Raw genomic sequence first — 16,795 nt, 5'->3', positions numbered from 1 at the left:
GGAAATAGAAAGAATGTAAGAGCCAGAGAACAGGGAGATATGTAACAAAAAGACATCTTCTGGAAATAACATAGCTGATGCACTCATGAATTTACTGTAGCTGTGGTTATCCAAATAACACTTGTACCAGATTAAGCTTCTCAGCATTTCATCATGGATCAGGGAGAGACCAATGAGGCCCCATCCTGTCTGGAGAGACTATTGGTAGTTAATGGTTGTTGGGAGATTGGGGGGCATTATTTTTTAAAAACTACAGCCTCTTTATTTTGCATACTTTTCATTTCAGGACAAAATAAACAAATGAACAAAACCTAATGCACAACACCCAGCCCTGCTATTTGGTGAAGGAGGGGAGACTTTTCTGCCTTAAGACACTAAGGATAGGAGAGAAGAAGATAGCCTGTAGGCATCAGCAGACAGCCAGGTGGGTCAGGCTTAGTCAAATCTGCCGGGGAGCCAAAGGGAAATATAGACAAGGGGCACAGGTTTCCCAGTGGGAACTCTTACTTCTTCCATGTGAAATGATAGTATCTTCATCATGCAAAAGTGGGCTCAGCTGTGCTCAGCTCTACTGTCACTTCATTTTCATCAGGGCTCAGGCCTAGTATGATCATGCAGTAGATGTAGTTGGAGTGGGTCTCAGGATCCTCCAAGGAGAAGGCAGGGGAGAGTAAAGTGGTTTTCAATAGTAGTAAACAGTAGCACTGCTAGGTTCGTTCAGCCTTGCCATTTTGTCTGTCTCAGTCTTTTGCTGAGGGCTTTCCATAAGGGGATGGCCAGGATGGATCTTTATGTGCTTTTTGTTCATTATGTCCAATTGTAGGGTAGTCTTGGAGTGCTCGGGCCTTCATGATGGCTGTCTATCCATCCATCCATAAGTGCTTTTCATAATGCAGCACAGTGAAGAGACAAGCTTATGGGAAATTGTTACCTTTTCAGTTTTCTTATCCAAGATCTTCATGAGCTTTCAAAGATTCTCAAAATTTCCCTTGTTCTACTTCATTTTCTGCTCCTTCTCATCCTCTGGTAGCTCCATGCCCTCCTTGATCAAAGATACTAGGCTTTTCCCCATAGAACTCCTTGACTGTTGAATGCAGTACCTGTAAATAGGCTTAGTTTTATATATACCACCTCAATGCCCCACTTCTTCATACGATCCATGAAGGTAGAGTTAGCTACCCAGTCTTTGCTTTCAGTAGTGGTGTAGTAAACAGATTTCTGTGTCTTCTTCATGGAAGATACATACTTTGATATGAAAGTCATCTCATATCCAGACTGAGAGGTGTGGTAGCCCAGTAGCTCAGAGAGGCATCATTGTCAGCTAGTAGAATCTTCATGGATTCCAAGCTTTATGTTCTTAGAGAATATAGAATTTCTTGTAGTTCTCTTTGTCTTCTGCCAGCTTAGGGATGAGCTCAAAGCCTTTCTTCACAATGTTTTTGTGGATTGCTTTCAAGGTTTTGCTCTGCTGGAGCACTTCTTGGGGGAATGTTCATCCTTGGAGCCAACCATATCACAAAGTTGAGAGAGTTTGGTATTAACTCATCATAGCTGTCCATCATGAACATATGATGGACACAGAGCTTGATGTTCTTCTTGATATTCTCAAAGAGGACAACAGGAACTTACCAAGAGATGATGAACAGTGCCCTGAATTCCAATTGACCTTCTACAAAGTAGTGTTTAACTGACAACTGGTCTTCCCAATCACTGGTGAAAGTCTTATATAATTTACTATATTCCTTTTTAGTGATACCATCAGGGGTTCTGGTCCACATGCTCTTGGTCTGGCTCAATTATTTCTGACTAGTGTATTTCACCTTAATTTTCTTGATCTATTTATTTATTTTTAAATTTTTGCTGGTATCATCCTCCTTATCTGCTCATATATCTTCAATCTTAGGCTTCTCTTTATCATTCTTATTGTCCTTTTCTTTCTCTTCCTTTGCCTCATTATCACTCATCTGCTTCTGTCCTTCCTTATCCAAATGAAGAGTGATAGGATAGCCCATGAACTGTGAGTGCTTCTTTGCCATTCTGTCTGGTCTTTGGGGTGAAGGATCCCCTTTATATCCTGGCCAATAGGCTCACTGTGATATGCCTGTACAGTGAAGGATCCATCAGCAGAAGACTCACAGGCATAGTGTTCATCATCATTGTGTTTTGTGATCACAACTTTCTCTGCCACCAGAGAGGCAGAATGGAATCCAATACTGTCTTTTTTGTCAACTTGAAACAAGCTTGGTTTATCTGAAAAGAAGAAACCACAACTGAAAAAAATCACTCTATAAGACTAGCCTGGAAGCAGCCGGGTGGTAGTGATGCATGCCTTTGATCCCAGCACTCGGGAGGCAGAGGCAGGCAGATCTCTGTGAGTTGGAGGCCAGCCTGGTCTACAGAGTGAGTTCTAGAACAGCCAAGGCTACACAAAGAAACCATTTCACAAACAACAAACAAACAAACACAAACAGAAACAAAAATGGCCTGGAGGCATGCCCGTGGATTCTTTCTCTTTCTTTTTCTTTCTTTCTTTCTTTCTTTCTTTCTTTCTTTCTTTCTTTCTTTCTTTCTTTCTTTCTTTCTTTCTTTCTTTCTTTCTTTCTTCCTTCCTTTCTTTCTTCCTTTCTTTCTTCCTTTCTTCCTTCCTTCCTTCCTTCCTTCCTTCCTTCCTTCCTTCCTTCCTTCCTTCCTTCCTTTCTTTCTTTCTTTCTTTCTTTCTTTCTTTCTTTCTTTCTTTCTTTCTTTCTTTCTCTCTTTCTTTCTTTCTTTTTTTAGATAGAGTCTTTCTAAGTAGTCCTGGCTGTCCTGGAACTCACTATGTAGACCAGGCTGGCCTTGAACTCACATAGATCCCACCTGCTTCTGCCTCTCAAGTGCTGGGATTAAAGGCATTCACCACTACTTTCAGGCAAATTTTTTTTGAGACAGGGTTTCCTCTGTATAGCTCTTACTATCCTGGAACTCATTATGTAAACCAGAGTGGCCTCAAACTCATAGAGATCCACCTGCCTCTGCCTCCTGAGTGCTGGAGTTAAAGGTGTGCACCACCATACTTCACTCCTGTGGGGGGCATTTTTAAAATTAGTGATTGACATGGGAGGGTCCAGCCCATTACAGGTGGTGCTATCCTGGGCAGGCAGTCCTGGTATGTATAAGAAAGCAGGCTGAGGAAGTCATGAGGAGCAAGCCAGTTAGCAGCATTACTCCATGGCCTCTGCCTCAGTCCTTACCTCTAGGTTCCTACCTTGAGTTCCTGATATAAGTTTTTTGAATGATGGACTACAAGCTGTAAGATAAAATAAACTATTTACTCTCCAAGCTAATTTTGGTCATGATGTTTTATCACAGCAATAGAAAACCTAACTAAAACAAACATGAAACTGCTGAATCCTAGGGATGTCTACACCAGCCTGGAGAGCCTCCATGAAAGTTTTGTGCCAGACTGAGCAATGGTTTCCAAATTATCTATGAGGTCAGGCTTGGTCACTCCAAAGCTTGTCTCCACCAAAGTCAGGATGCATTTCTGAGAGTTGTGGATGCTGTCAGTTTTCAGCTTTTTACCCCTGTCCAACTTGGATAGATCTGTCAGGCTATCATAGCAACTCTTGTCCAAGACATCTGAAGCATTAGAGATCAATTTCTGAAGGAACATTCCCTTGTTAGAATAAAAAGTAGTCATGATGAGGGGCTTAGGTTGACCAAGTTCTGCCTGAAAGGCAAAAGTCTCTACCTTCTTCTGGTGGTCCACATCTCAGGCATCTTGAGGGAGAAGCACTTCATTAGTCCAGACCAGGGTGGGCTTGGACAGTCTCTGACTTGAATGTTATCACCAAGGCTGTCAGGGTAAATACTTGGTTCATCCAAGTTGGACAGTGGTAAAAAATTCACATTATCTCCAACCCTCAAAAGAGTAGGACAGTGTGTCATTTGTTTTTTCAGTCTTCCAGTAAACTCCAACCCATGCTTGGGCAAGAAAGTAATTAAATTTGATGGTTCATATGCAAAAAGAAAAAAGTAAAATAGGAGGAAGACTACTTGAGAAGTGTTCCAGCTGGATATTATGTGTGTGTATGGGGGTGGTAGGAGAGGAGATTAGGGGTAAAAGGACTAAAATTCATTTTAAATATGTATGAAACTGTCAAACAATAAAAAAATTAAAACATATTTGTTCTGATCATTTCTATTTTGACATTGTATTAGAGGTTCTAGCTAGTGGTAAAAGCAAGGAAAAGAAATAAGAAGACAAAATGGAAAAAGGAGGAAATAAAATTGTCTTTAAGAACAAATGAAATGATCATCTATGTAGAAAATACAAAAAAAAAAAACCCTATCAAAAAGCTACTAAAACAATTAAGTTAGATTACAACAATTTCACAGTACAAGGTCAAAATAGAACATTGTAGTGATTAACAAATGTAAACTGAAATAATACCATGTATAAATAACATCATTAAAAACCTATGAAATGCAGCCGGGCGGTGGTGGCGCACGCCTTTAATCCCAGCACTCGGGAGGCAGAGGCAGGCGGATCTCTGTGAGTTCGAGGCCAGCCTGGGCTACCAAGTGAGTTCCGGGAAAGGCGCAAAGCTACGCAGAGAAACCCTGTCTCGGAAAAAAAAAAAAAAAACACCAAACCTAATTTTAAGCCGGGCGGTGGTGGCGCACGCCTTTAATCCCAGCACTCGGGAGGCAGAGCCAGGTGGATCTCTGTGAGTTCGAGGCCAGCCTGGGCTACCAAGTGAGCTCCAGGAAAGGCGCAAAGCTACGCAGAGAAACCCTGTCTCGAAAAACCAAAAAAAAAAAAAAAAATAAAAAACCTATGAAATGCTTAGACATAAATCTGACCAAGGACAGGAGGGAGTCTGCAGCCTGTGTCTGTGGTCTTGCCTATGACATCCAGCTGCATGGGACTGCCCCTTGGAATATGGCACCACAGGAACCAGTTCCTAGGCTTCAATAAATAGCTATGCCCCTCTTGGCTCAGGTTATCCCTTTCATCTGATGAATGTTACCTCTCAATACAAGTCAGTGGTTAAAACTGGCACCAGTGCTTAAGGGATATCATATAGGTCCATGATCTACAGAGTGGCCACTTTATGGTCCTTAAGAGTCCCCAGTGAAAGAGGAGGTTGAGTAGGTCTTGCCATCAACATGAGGTTTTGAGGTCTTACTGAGGAGGCTGGGAACATTTGAGCATGTCTCTGTTGTCTTTGTGGTAGATGTCTATGCCATTCCTGATCTGACCAAGAGACTATGGTGATCCTGAGCATATAGACCAAGACCTAAGGACATATGTAGACAAGACATCCCCACACAGGTTTTCCAGCTAAGGCCTTAAAGATTCTCATGTGACAGTTTCTATGAGGCCTAGATTGCATTTGTGCAAATTGTATTATTCACCAAGATCTGAGGTCAGAGAACAGTCTTGTGACAAGTGGTGGGACATGCAAGTTGGCTGAATTTGGCCTAGCTGGATTCTATATCTACCAGAGAGAGAACTCTTATATCTGTGGTTGTTACATTCGAATACCACACTCCTGAAGTTATGCAGTCTACATATATACTATCTGTGGATAAGTGGTGTGTTAGTTGTATCTTTGCAGAGATGTTTCCTTAAGACCCTCTGTTCTGTGGAAAATTTGAAGCTAACTGGCTCTGCAAAATCTTTTTTTTTCTTTTGACACAGAATCTCTCTCTATAGCAATGGATGTCCTGGAACATATTATATAGATGAGGCTGGCCTTGAACTTGAGTTCTGGGATTAAAAGCATGCACCAACATGCCCAGCCCAAATCTTTGATCTTATAGGAGCACCCCCAGGAGGTAACTGCCTAGGGCCTGGGCCAGTGCAGTCAGTGGTGTTGGAGATAGAGGGGTCTGAAGCACAGCCAGCTGTGCTGCAAATGATGACTTTTCCTTCCTTCCTTCCTTTTTTTTAAGACAGGCTTTCTTTGTAGCCATGACTGTCCTGGGACTTGCTCTGTAGACTAAGTTGGCCTTGAACTCAGAGATCTGCCTGCCAAGTGCTGGGATTAAAGGTGTCCACCACCACATATGCTTGCAAGTGCTGACTTTTAATCTACAGAAGTGCATCTCTGCCTTTCAAGCCCTTTCCTGCGATATTCTTTTTACTAAGGGATATGTGTATGTATGTATGTATGTATGTATGTATGTATGTATGTATGTATGTTGTGGGGGGAGGTTGTGCCATGCTATGCAAGTGAAGGTTCCAATGATGAAACTCAGGTTATCAGGCTTTGCAGCATGTGCCTTTACCCACTGTGGTGGTTTGAATAAGAATGGCTCCTAAACGCTCATATATTTGAATACCTGGTCACCATGGAGTGGAACTGTTTAAAAGGATTAGAAGGATTAGGAAGTGTATCCTTGTTGAAGTAGGTGTGGCCTTGTTGGAGGAAGTGTGTCACTGGGGGTGGGCTTTGAGGTTTCAAAAGTTCATGCTAAGCCCATTTCTTTCTTTTTCTATTGGCCAGAATGAAGTTCTTATCTATTTCTTCAGCACTATGCCTGTCTGCTGCCATGCGCCCCACCATGATGAAAATGTACTAACCTCTCAAACTTTAAGCAAGCCCCAATTAAATACTTTTCTTTATAAGAGTTGGCTTGGTCATGGTGCCTCTTCACAGCAATAGAACAGTTTCTAAGACATCCACTGAGCCATCTCTCAGGCCTACAGCACTCTGGTGGACATAAGGAAGAAGGAGGTCCAGAGTGAAATGGCTACTTTCCCCCTTAGGGACACTTGAAAGGAGAGAACCCCACTGAGAAGACAATTTCTATCTTCCTCCCAAACTATGGGAATTCCTTCAACTATTTACAGAAAATTCGGTGGAAGATAGTCAGCTTTTATTTTATTTTATTTTATTTTTATTTATTTATTTTTTTAGCCTCAGAACAGTTCAAAGTTTTGATTTATGGACAGAAATCTCAGGGGCATCTCAAAAACCATAGGATCATTTTTGGCGCTTTTATTGGGAAAATTAATGGCAAATAATTTTTTTCCCTTTTGACCAGTGATTCTCAACCTTCCTAATGCTGCAACACCTTAATATATAGTTCCTCATATTGTGATAACTCCCAACCACAAAATTATTTTCATTGCTACCTCATAACTATAATTTTGCTGCTGCTATGAATAGTAATGTAAATATCTATGTTTTCTGATGGTATAAGGTGACCTCTGTGAAAGGGTCCTTTGACCCTCAAAGGGGTCACAGCCCACAGGTTGAAAACTGATGCTCTAGACAATGACCTCAAGGCAATGGTAAGTCTTTCATTCTTCTATTTCTCTAGACAGATAAGGAGAAAGACAGATTCCCTTGATCTTTTTGTAGGGATGTGTCGTGGTTTGAAAGAAAATGTCCCCTATAGGCTCATAGTGCATGGCACTATTTGAAAGGATTAGAACCTGTGGCTTTGTTGGAGTGGGTGTGGCCTTATCGGAGGAAGTGTGTCAGTGGGGGTTGACTTTGGGGTTTTAGAAGCCCAAGCCAGGCCCAGTAGCTCTCTCTATTCCTACCACCTGTGGATCTGGATGTAGGACTCAGCTTCTTCTCCAGCACCATGTCTGCCTGCATCCCTCCATAGTATACAGCATGCTGAAATGGACTAAACCTCTGAATATTAACTAAGACAAGATGCTTCATTTGAGTTACTCAAGAATTCATCTATGTCTCTCCCTGACCCCGTACTTTTAGTTTTGTTAAAGTACAACATACTCCTTCCTTTTAAAAATCAACTTAATTTTTATTTTTTATTAAAATCTTTTTTTCACAAAACATATTTCAATCATGTTTTTCCCCTCCCCAACTCCTCACAAGTCTCCCCCACCTCCCTGCCCATACAACTTTATGTTACTTCTATCTCTTTTGAGACAAACTAGAAACAAAACCCCAAAAAACAAGAAACAGAAAAATATCCCACAAAAACACAACAATGAAAACCAAAACAACCATGCAAAAGAAGGCAACCAACAAACAAAAGTCAGAACAAAACAAAATGAATTGAAAAAAGCCACAAAATAGTATGTTGTTCATTTTGTTCTGACCAACTACTCCTGGGCATGGACCCTCCCTGTGGTGTGATTGATATACCCTGTTATTCTCCAGGGTATATCAGGGAAAAAACTGATTTCCCCTTTGCCAGTAGGTATCAGTTGCAGAGACTATTTTAAATTTTAAATAACAGTTCCTCTTTCTGAATCTTATATTCTTGCTCTTTTATTTCTTTTTATCCTGTTGGCGGAGGTGTGGGTGAGGCATCCCTGAAGTTGTTAACATGGGAGAGCTGTCCCCATTACTCATCTGTCATGTGACAGCATGGGTGGGTGAGAGATGCCCCCCCAATCAACAGCTGAGCTAGGTGGGAGAGCTGTTCCTGAGGTATAAGAGCAGGAGAACTGGCCCTGCCCCTCATCAGCTGCAGTGGAGAGTGGCCCCTACACCATGCCTGGGCAACACAGTAGAACTGATCCTGCAGGTGTAGGTGTGGGAGAGCCAACCGTAAGGACATGAAAGCAGGATAACTGCCCCCCCCCCATTGCTCATTGCTGCAAGGGGTGAACTCTCCAGGACAATGCAGGAGAGCTTACCATGGTGGTGAGGACACGGGTGAGCTGGTGGGCTACCCAGGCCCAGAACCAGGGTTATGAGTTGGCCCATCCCAACATCCACCCCATCTGTGATAGGGTGAAGCATGTGAAGGAATTGGCCCTACAGACCCAAAGTTGCAGGATCTCCAAAACACAGGGCAACAGCAGGATAACCAAGAGGAGTCCCAGTGAGGGCCCAGCATTGACAGTGTAGCAGAAACCAGCGGCCTTGAACCAGACCAATATCTCTCTGCAATGAACACCTGCAAGTGAAGATATATGAACAAAGGGTTTACTGTGTGACTCACTGTGTCACACTACAGCGTCTATGATGAGACTGATTTTTTTCCTTCTCTCTTTTTTCTTTTTCCTCTTAAATTTTATTTTATTTTGGGTGGGAGGTTGCGAGGGCAAAGGTTAGATATAAAGGGATGGGGAAATGAATGAGATGGAGATGCATGATATGAAATTCACAAAGAATAAATAAAAAGGAGAAAAAAATCTGACCAAATAGCTGTAAGATTTTAATGCTTAAAGTAGAAAACATTGCTGAAAGATCAAATGAAACATCTAAATAAATGGAGAAATATTCTTATGAATATAAATACAAATATTACATATAAATATTATGATAACAGTCTTCTCTGACTTAATCTACAGATTTAATACAATATCAATCAAAATCTCTGCCAGAAGTTTGGGTTTGCAAATTGAATCTAAACTTGTATTTCTGTGCAAAAATATAATACCAGCTTTATTGTTAGATAAAATAATGCTGGAAAACATTTATTGGACATTTAGTGTGTGCTAGGTACTGCTTCATGTACTTTGAATGTTTTGAAAAATCTAATCCTCTTAGCATGTTACCTTCAGTTTACGGATATGCAAACAAAAGCACAAAGTGTGAATAATTTGTCTGAGCTCATCCGATTTTGATTCAGAGAGTTTACCATTGAACCCAAGCAAATGGAATCTAGAGTTGTACTTTTGAGTTATTTGTAATAAATAGTTTTGTATCCATTACCATTTGGTGCAAGCAACCACAAGACCTTAGTGACAATGTTCATTTAGTATGCATATGTTTGCAATCTGGACACAATGGCTTTGCTAGGCTCAGTGAGCAGCTCTAATTGTAGGCCAAGTTCAGATTTGTTTCATGTATTTCTTATTCTTCTTGAATGACAGGATTAGCCATGGCCTATTCTTCTCATGGTAGTAATAGAAGCAAGAAAGACAGCCCTGGTGAAACTAAGGCCCACATCAATCTGTCTATTATTCTCCACTCTAATTATTCAAATAAAAAGGAAGTGAGTAGAAAAGTGAAGGTTTAGCCAGGTGTGGTGGACTGTACCTAATTCTACCACTTGGGTGGCTGACGTAGGAGAATTGCAAGTTGGAGGTCAACTAAGCCTGCATAGTAAGTTCCAAGCTGAGCTACACAGCTACTGTCTCAATTAAAAACAAACAAATAAACAAACAAACAAACACCCAAACACACATTACAACCAACCAACAATCACAAAACCGTGCAGCTTTTTTTTTTCTTTTCAGACCAGGAAGCTCCACTCTGGTTTTCTGATAATGGGGAAGCGACAGTAGAGACAAGCAGGTGCTCCCGTAGGCAGGTTACATTAGAAAGGTCAAGAGCAAGAGGAGGGCCATTTCTGTTCAGTTCAGTGATACACACACCACCTGACAGAACCACAGTGGAGATCAGACTTGGAGTTGGAGTTGTTCAGTGTCCTATGGAGAGGAGAGAGAAGGCAGAAAGCATCCCTGAGGGGTGGAGAAATTTTAGAAGAAATGTCAGGACCAAAGAGAGAAAGACTTTGCCTCTTCTAGGGTGAAAGAAAGGGCCAGGTTAGTGCTTCTTGGCATCTCTAACACAGTACTGTTGTCAAACTGTATTCAAGAATTATTTGTAGTCAAACCATAAAAGAAATGGTTACATTTTTACTATTGAAAAACTTCCAATTTTTCCCCCTCATTTAAACCTCATTTCCTAAGATTCTGCTTGGCTCAGTAGCAAACACACATGTTTGCCTTCTGACAAGTATTTGGACCATTTGGTATGGTTGCCCTGAGTTACTCCAATGTAGTCCAGAAGAAGCCTGTTTTGCTGGGGCTTATCACCAATTGCAAAACTAACCCTGGCTAGGGAAATGGGCAAACTCTGCTTAGAGCTTGTGTATTTGTTGTCTGCAGTTTATGTGCCTCTGTGTGTGTGTGTGTGTGTGTGTGTGTGTGTGTGTGTGTGTGTGTGTGTTGTGTGTGTATGGTCGTGTGCACTTTGAGCAGAGTTTCCACATGGAAAAGAAAGGCAAGATGTTACCCAGCTGGATTGTTCTGGCAGAACTTCTTTACATAGTCCTCTTAGAAGTTTCTGCAACGCTTCTTCCCTTTTCCATTTCTATAGAACTACAAAATTGATTGAGTCTCCACAGATGTGACCTGAAGTCATCACTGAGATGATTTCTGACTGCTCATGCTGGGATGGTGGAGTGTAGCATGGGAGGTATATGGACATGTGCCCTTATATAAACCAGGTGGTATTGGAAGGAGAAAGCAAAAATCATCAGAAATGTTACAATATACATTTTGGCCATGCTTTCAGAAGCTGCTCTGGGTCATAGGTAGTAGCATTTATCATTTCATAGTGAAAACTGTTTAATGCAGTGCTATTCACAATAGCAAGAAATAGAAACAAACTAAACACATATCATTTGATGACTGGATATAGAAAGTGTATTACATACACAGCATAGAACATTATTCAGCCATTAAAAGGATAAAAAAATTCTGTCATTTGTGACAATATTGGTAAGATTTGAGATTATTATTTTTAATGATATAATACAGGCACAAGAAAACAAATACCACGTTATTACATATGTATGTGAAGTCTAAAAAGAAAAATATAATTACATAGACTTCTAGAACAGAATAATCACTACCAGAGACTGGGAGAGTAGGAGAGGACAGTGATAAAGCCTGATCAATGACAATTTTGTCATTAAATCTCCATCCATGTTGAGATGTCAATCGATGTTGTCATTCCATGGGTGTTATTTAGGTGACCATATTGCTAAGATTTGATGGGTACAACTCCATGTCATACATAGGAAACACTATCTTGTAGCAGATGTCCTGGTCCTTTGGCCTTACAATCTTTCTACTTTCTCTTCTGTGATCTTCCTTGAGCCATAGGTGTAGGGATTGTGTTGTAGATATATCAACTGGGGATAGATACTCCATACACAGCATTTTATGCATTTGGACCAGTTATGTATTTCTGTGGTGGTCTCCATTTGCTACAAAAAGATAAAGAATTACAAGTAATTAATGACTACTAAGAGAGGAAGAATCAGTCTTCTCCAGGGATGAGCCCTCTGATAGGTTATCCACTCCCAAGTGGCCAGCCCTAAATAATACATAGGAGCAAAACTAATTGGAATAAGCATAAATGATAAAAACTAGGGCTGTCCTGGAGGCTTTGAGACACATAAGTGTGGCTGCCACATTTAAAAATTGGAAGAAAGAGAAATCACCAACAAATTTGATTTTGATCCCAAGTAAGATGCTAAAAGATGTTGTTCTTAGAGTGATCAGGTTCAGCTGTATGTGTTATAAGATCAAAATAAGGTGTCTTACTTAGGGTTTCTATTGCTGTGAAGAGACACAATGACCACGGCAACTTTTATAAAGGAAACATTTAATTGGGGCTGACTTACAGTTTCAAAGGTTTTGTTCATTATCTTCTTGGTGGTATGCAGGCAGACATTGTGCTGGAGAAGGAGCTGAGAGTTCTACATCTTGATCCACAGGCAGCAGAAGCAACTGTGTGCTACCCTGGGCATAGCTTGAGTGTAGGAGACCTCAAAGCCCACCCCCACAGAGACATACTTCCTCCAATGATACCATACCTACTCCAACAAAGCCACACCTCCTAATAGTGCCACTTCCTACTCTACTGGGGACATTTTCTTCCAAACCACCACATAAGGGAAGTATAAAAATATGGAAGTATAAAAATAGGGAAGATGACTCTTTTTATGGTGCCCACTAGGTAGCCATACCAAGATGAAACTGAATATCTCTTTCCTAGCCACCATCTGTCAGAAACTCATTGAAGTGGACAATGAAGGCAAGCTTTGAACTTTCTGTGAGGAGTGCATGGTCACAGAAGTAACTGCTGATGCTCTGGGTGAAGAGTGGAAGGGTTATGTGTTCTAAATCTGTGGTAGGAATAACAAATGGTTTTCTGTGAATCAAGGTGTCTTGACCCAGGGCAGAGTGCATCTTCTCTTAAGTAAGGTGCATTCTTGTTAGAGATCAAGGAGAACTGAAGAGAAGAAACACATGTCTGTTTATGGATGCATTATGAATGCCAATCTGAGTGTTCTCAACTTGATTATTGTAAAAGAGGAGAGAGGGATATTCCTAAACTGACAGACAATGTTGTGCTTCAGTGGTTGGAACTCAAAAGAGCTAGCAGAATCTGAAAGCTTTTCAATTTCTCTAAAGGAGATGATGTCCACCAATATGTTGTCAGAAAGCCCTTGAACAAAGAGGTGAGAAGCCCACCCAAGATTCAGCATCTTGTTACTCCACATGTCCTGCAACACAAATGCCTATGTATTGCTCAGAAGAAACAATGCACTAAGAAAAACAAGGAGAAAACTGTAGAAAATGCTAAACTTTTAGCCAAGAGAATGAAGGAAGCCAAAGAAAAATGCCAGGGACTGATTGCCAAGATATGTAAGCCATCCTTGCTGAGAGCTTCTACTTATAAGTCTGTGTCCAATAAAAAATAAAAGCCTTTAAGAGTAACAAATAAATGATTCAACATTGAAAAAAAGATTTTTTTCTCTATGTAAGTAAAATCTAAGAGTAGGCAGAAAAAGACTGGTATAAAAACTTTTTAAATTATTGGAGTTCCATATTCTTTTGTGTTTCTTACTCCATCATCCTTTGTCTTTAAGGTCCAAAATGGTGGCTAGAGTTCCAATCACCACTTCTAGATTCATGGAATGAAATAAAAATGGACAAGGGGAAAGAGGCTATTTTATCTTTTAAGAAGGTGTTCTATAGACTTCCATACAGCTATATTTATAGCTCATTGGTTAAAACATATATTAAACATATAGAATAGTGTCTATGCTGGAAAATGTAGTCTTATGAGTGGCTGTGTGTTTATCTGAGAATCAGTTTTATGACAAAGAAAGGCAGGTGGTTTTGGAGCAGGCAACTACAAGTGTCTGCTCCAGATGTTTTTTATCAATAGAATACAGTACAAGTCTTCAAGAAATCATGGCAGAAATGCTATGGTCTTAGGAGTGGAATGAATGATAGTTTACTCTCCATTCTGGGTTTTAGTCAATGGTGTATACAGATGATTTTCTCTTCCTCCTTGTTGAAGAATATTATTTTAAGGTGTGTTACATTTGTTTATACTCTGGAACATCTGCTTTAATCATGCAAAGATGTATTGCATTATTTTATGTTGCATTTGTTTAACTCTGTGAGGCTGTGTTACTGTGCCTGTCTAAAACACCTGATGGTCTAATAAAGAGCTGAACGGCCAATAGTGAGGCAGGAGAAAGGATAGGTGGGACTGGCAGGTGGAGATAAGAAAAAAAAGGAGAACTCTGGGAAGAAAAGAAAGAGCAAGAGAAGAAGGAGAGGAAGACTTCAGGGTCCAGCCACCCAGCCACACAGCCATAAATGGAGTAAGAGTGAAAGTAAGATTACAGAAGAAAAGAAAAAAGCCCAGAGGCAAAAGGTAGATGAGGTAGTTTAAAGTTAAGAAAAGCTGGCAAGAAACAAGTCAAGCTAAGGCTGGGCATTTATAAGTGAGAATAAGCCTCTCTGTGTGATTTATTTGGGAGCTGGGTGGCAGCCCCCCAAAAGAGCCAAAGAGCAAAGAGCAAAAGAGCAAAAACAAACAACATTTCCAAAACTCTTTGTCTCAGTGCCCCTCTGCCATTGGTGTTGCTTCAGCGCTCATCTCTGTTTGGCCCCAGTGATCCTTCTCCTTAAGACTGAGGCCCAGACTCTTAGTTCCTCTTCCCTTTTCCCACCCTTACCCCAGGCTGTGGATCTTGTTTTCTCAGTGATTCAGGAATCAGGTAAATGCATATGAGTTAAGTTCACATGGGGTGAACTTTGACCTATGGGAAACAAGAAGCAGAAGATGACCAGCTGTTAAAGCCCCCCACCCCATTTTCTCTCCATTTTGAGGTGTTATTCTGACACCGCTTTGCATATTGTCTGTATGGAGATACCTTGTGTGATTAAGTTGTTGGCTATGTCTCTTTGGGAGTCAGTGCCAGCTCATCTAGACTTTACTTTGCCATCTTTTCCTCTTTGCTTCTTTTCTCCCTCATTCCTGCTGTCCTAGGATTGCAGAGGTTTGACACAGAGTAGTAGTTAGTAGAGCTATCTCACCCTGGAAGTACCTTGTTGGAACTTCCTTTTGCTCAAAGAACGAGAATTAAAAAGTGAGCAATATCAACAGGGCCAATGCAATTGACTCCCAACTAACCACAGGGAAAGAATAATGGTAATCCCTATTAGGTAGCTTTACCACTTAGGAGATGAAGAAAACTCTGTCCTTACCCCTCTTCAATCTATGGATAAGGCAGGAGGAGAGGTAGCATGGAGCGATGTTCTTCTATTAGAGGCACGGTGGCTTTGGCCTATGGTCAACATAGCCCAAGTGAGGAAAGAAGTCACTATGGCCATTCCTCTCTCTTGTCAACACCACCCTAAATTAGTCATCACATTTTCAGTCTTGCTTCCTCTTTAGTTCTTTAAGCATCCATCACTCTCCAGCAAACAACTGCCTTAGCTCATACCTTTATTACTTCTTGCATAAATTAATCTCCCTTCTTCCACTCTTACCTCTTTCCAATTAAGTCTCTAAATTTAAAAAAGTTAGAAAAAAGGAGTGATATTTTTCAATCAAAATCCTGTATTTTTCTTTCAGTTTCTCTCAAAGCTTTCCCTATGGACACTGGCCTAGAATCCAGGCTCCTTATATTGAGTTCGAGGACTGGAAGTCTTGTAAGACAAACCTTGGGGCCCAAATTAAGAAGGCACGATTCTCAGGGTGGTTCAAATTCATGGCTGGCGCTTGAGAGTGAATGTCACTTCAAATGTTATTGGGTAGGTGGCTTGCTTGCCTACTCTGGTGGCAACAGCTTTGTATTGGCCTCTGATGTTCTGTCTGGCTTCCTCTATGGTTCCTTCTCCATCTGAGTCCTCATTTGTTAACAGTGGACTCTTTGCAGTCCTTTAAAGTCTTATCACAATGCCTGTCTTACTAGTGGACTCTTCCTGGAGCTTCAGGATAATGACAGAGGGACAGAAACTTAGATAATATTGTCCTCAGGATAAGTCACAAACAACAGGAGAACAGCAGATGTGAGTGATCTTTCAATCATTTTACTCTAAGAGGGTACATATAAAGCTAAATTTACCATAGTAATCATTCTTAACTATATTTATCACTCGTGGTAAGTATGATTATAATGTTGTGTAACCACCATTGCCATCTATTTTCAGAATTCTTTTCATTTTGAAAAGTTAAAATTCTTATCCATCAAATGACTCCCTATTCTCCCTTCCCTCAGCCCCTGACAACTAGACAGTACCACCAGCACAAGAGTCTCTGGGAGACATTCCACATTCAAACCACAACATGTAGGTACCTCATAAAATAGGACTAGATAGTCATTGTCTTGTGCTTAACATTCCATTTGAAATTATCTCCAGAAACTTTATTTGTGTTGTATTATGTGTCAGAACTTTCTTCAGTTTTAAAGCTTAGTCATTCTATTTCAGGTGCATACTGCATATTATTTATTTATTCCATTCATGGACAGATGTTGTTTTCACATTTTAGCTGTTGTTAATAATGCCACTATGAACATAAGCTAAGCTTTCTTTGAGACCCTGCTTTAAAATTTTTGAATATATACTCAGAAGTAGAAGTGTTGGATTATATGGTAATTATAGTAAATATCATGTGCCATTTACCTCAAAGACATTCAGAATGACAAAAGATGATACATGTAAAACAAAATCTTAAAACCTACCTTCTATTATAATCATTATCCATAATGGCATCACATCTCATAACATGTGGTTGCACTGATGTAATTTAAAGTAATCTAGCAAAGA

General features: G+C 40.5%; 3 pseudogenes; 2 read left to right on the top strand and 1 right to left on the bottom strand.

The window, feature by feature from the left end:
* Positions 1-236: 236 nt before the first annotated feature.
* On the bottom strand, positions 237-4,906 carry LOC102915832 (heat shock protein HSP 90-beta pseudogene; annotated as a pseudogene).
* A 245-nt stretch (positions 4,907-5,151) lies between these two features.
* Positions 5,152-6,570, top strand: LOC121825619 (cyclin-dependent kinase 4-like; annotated as a pseudogene).
* Positions 6,571-12,691: 6,121 nt separating this feature from the next.
* On the top strand, positions 12,692-13,425 carry LOC107400737 (small ribosomal subunit protein eS6 pseudogene; annotated as a pseudogene).
* Positions 13,426-16,795: the final 3,370 nt, after the last annotated feature.

The sequence above is a fragment of the Peromyscus maniculatus genome, chromosome X (genome assembly GCF_049852395.1).
Source record: "Peromyscus maniculatus bairdii isolate BWxNUB_F1_BW_parent chromosome X, HU_Pman_BW_mat_3.1, whole genome shotgun sequence".
In the NCBI taxonomy this organism is placed as follows: Eukaryota; Metazoa; Chordata; class Mammalia; order Rodentia; family Cricetidae; genus Peromyscus; species Peromyscus maniculatus.
This window is presented reverse-complemented; position numbering and strand designations above follow the sequence as displayed.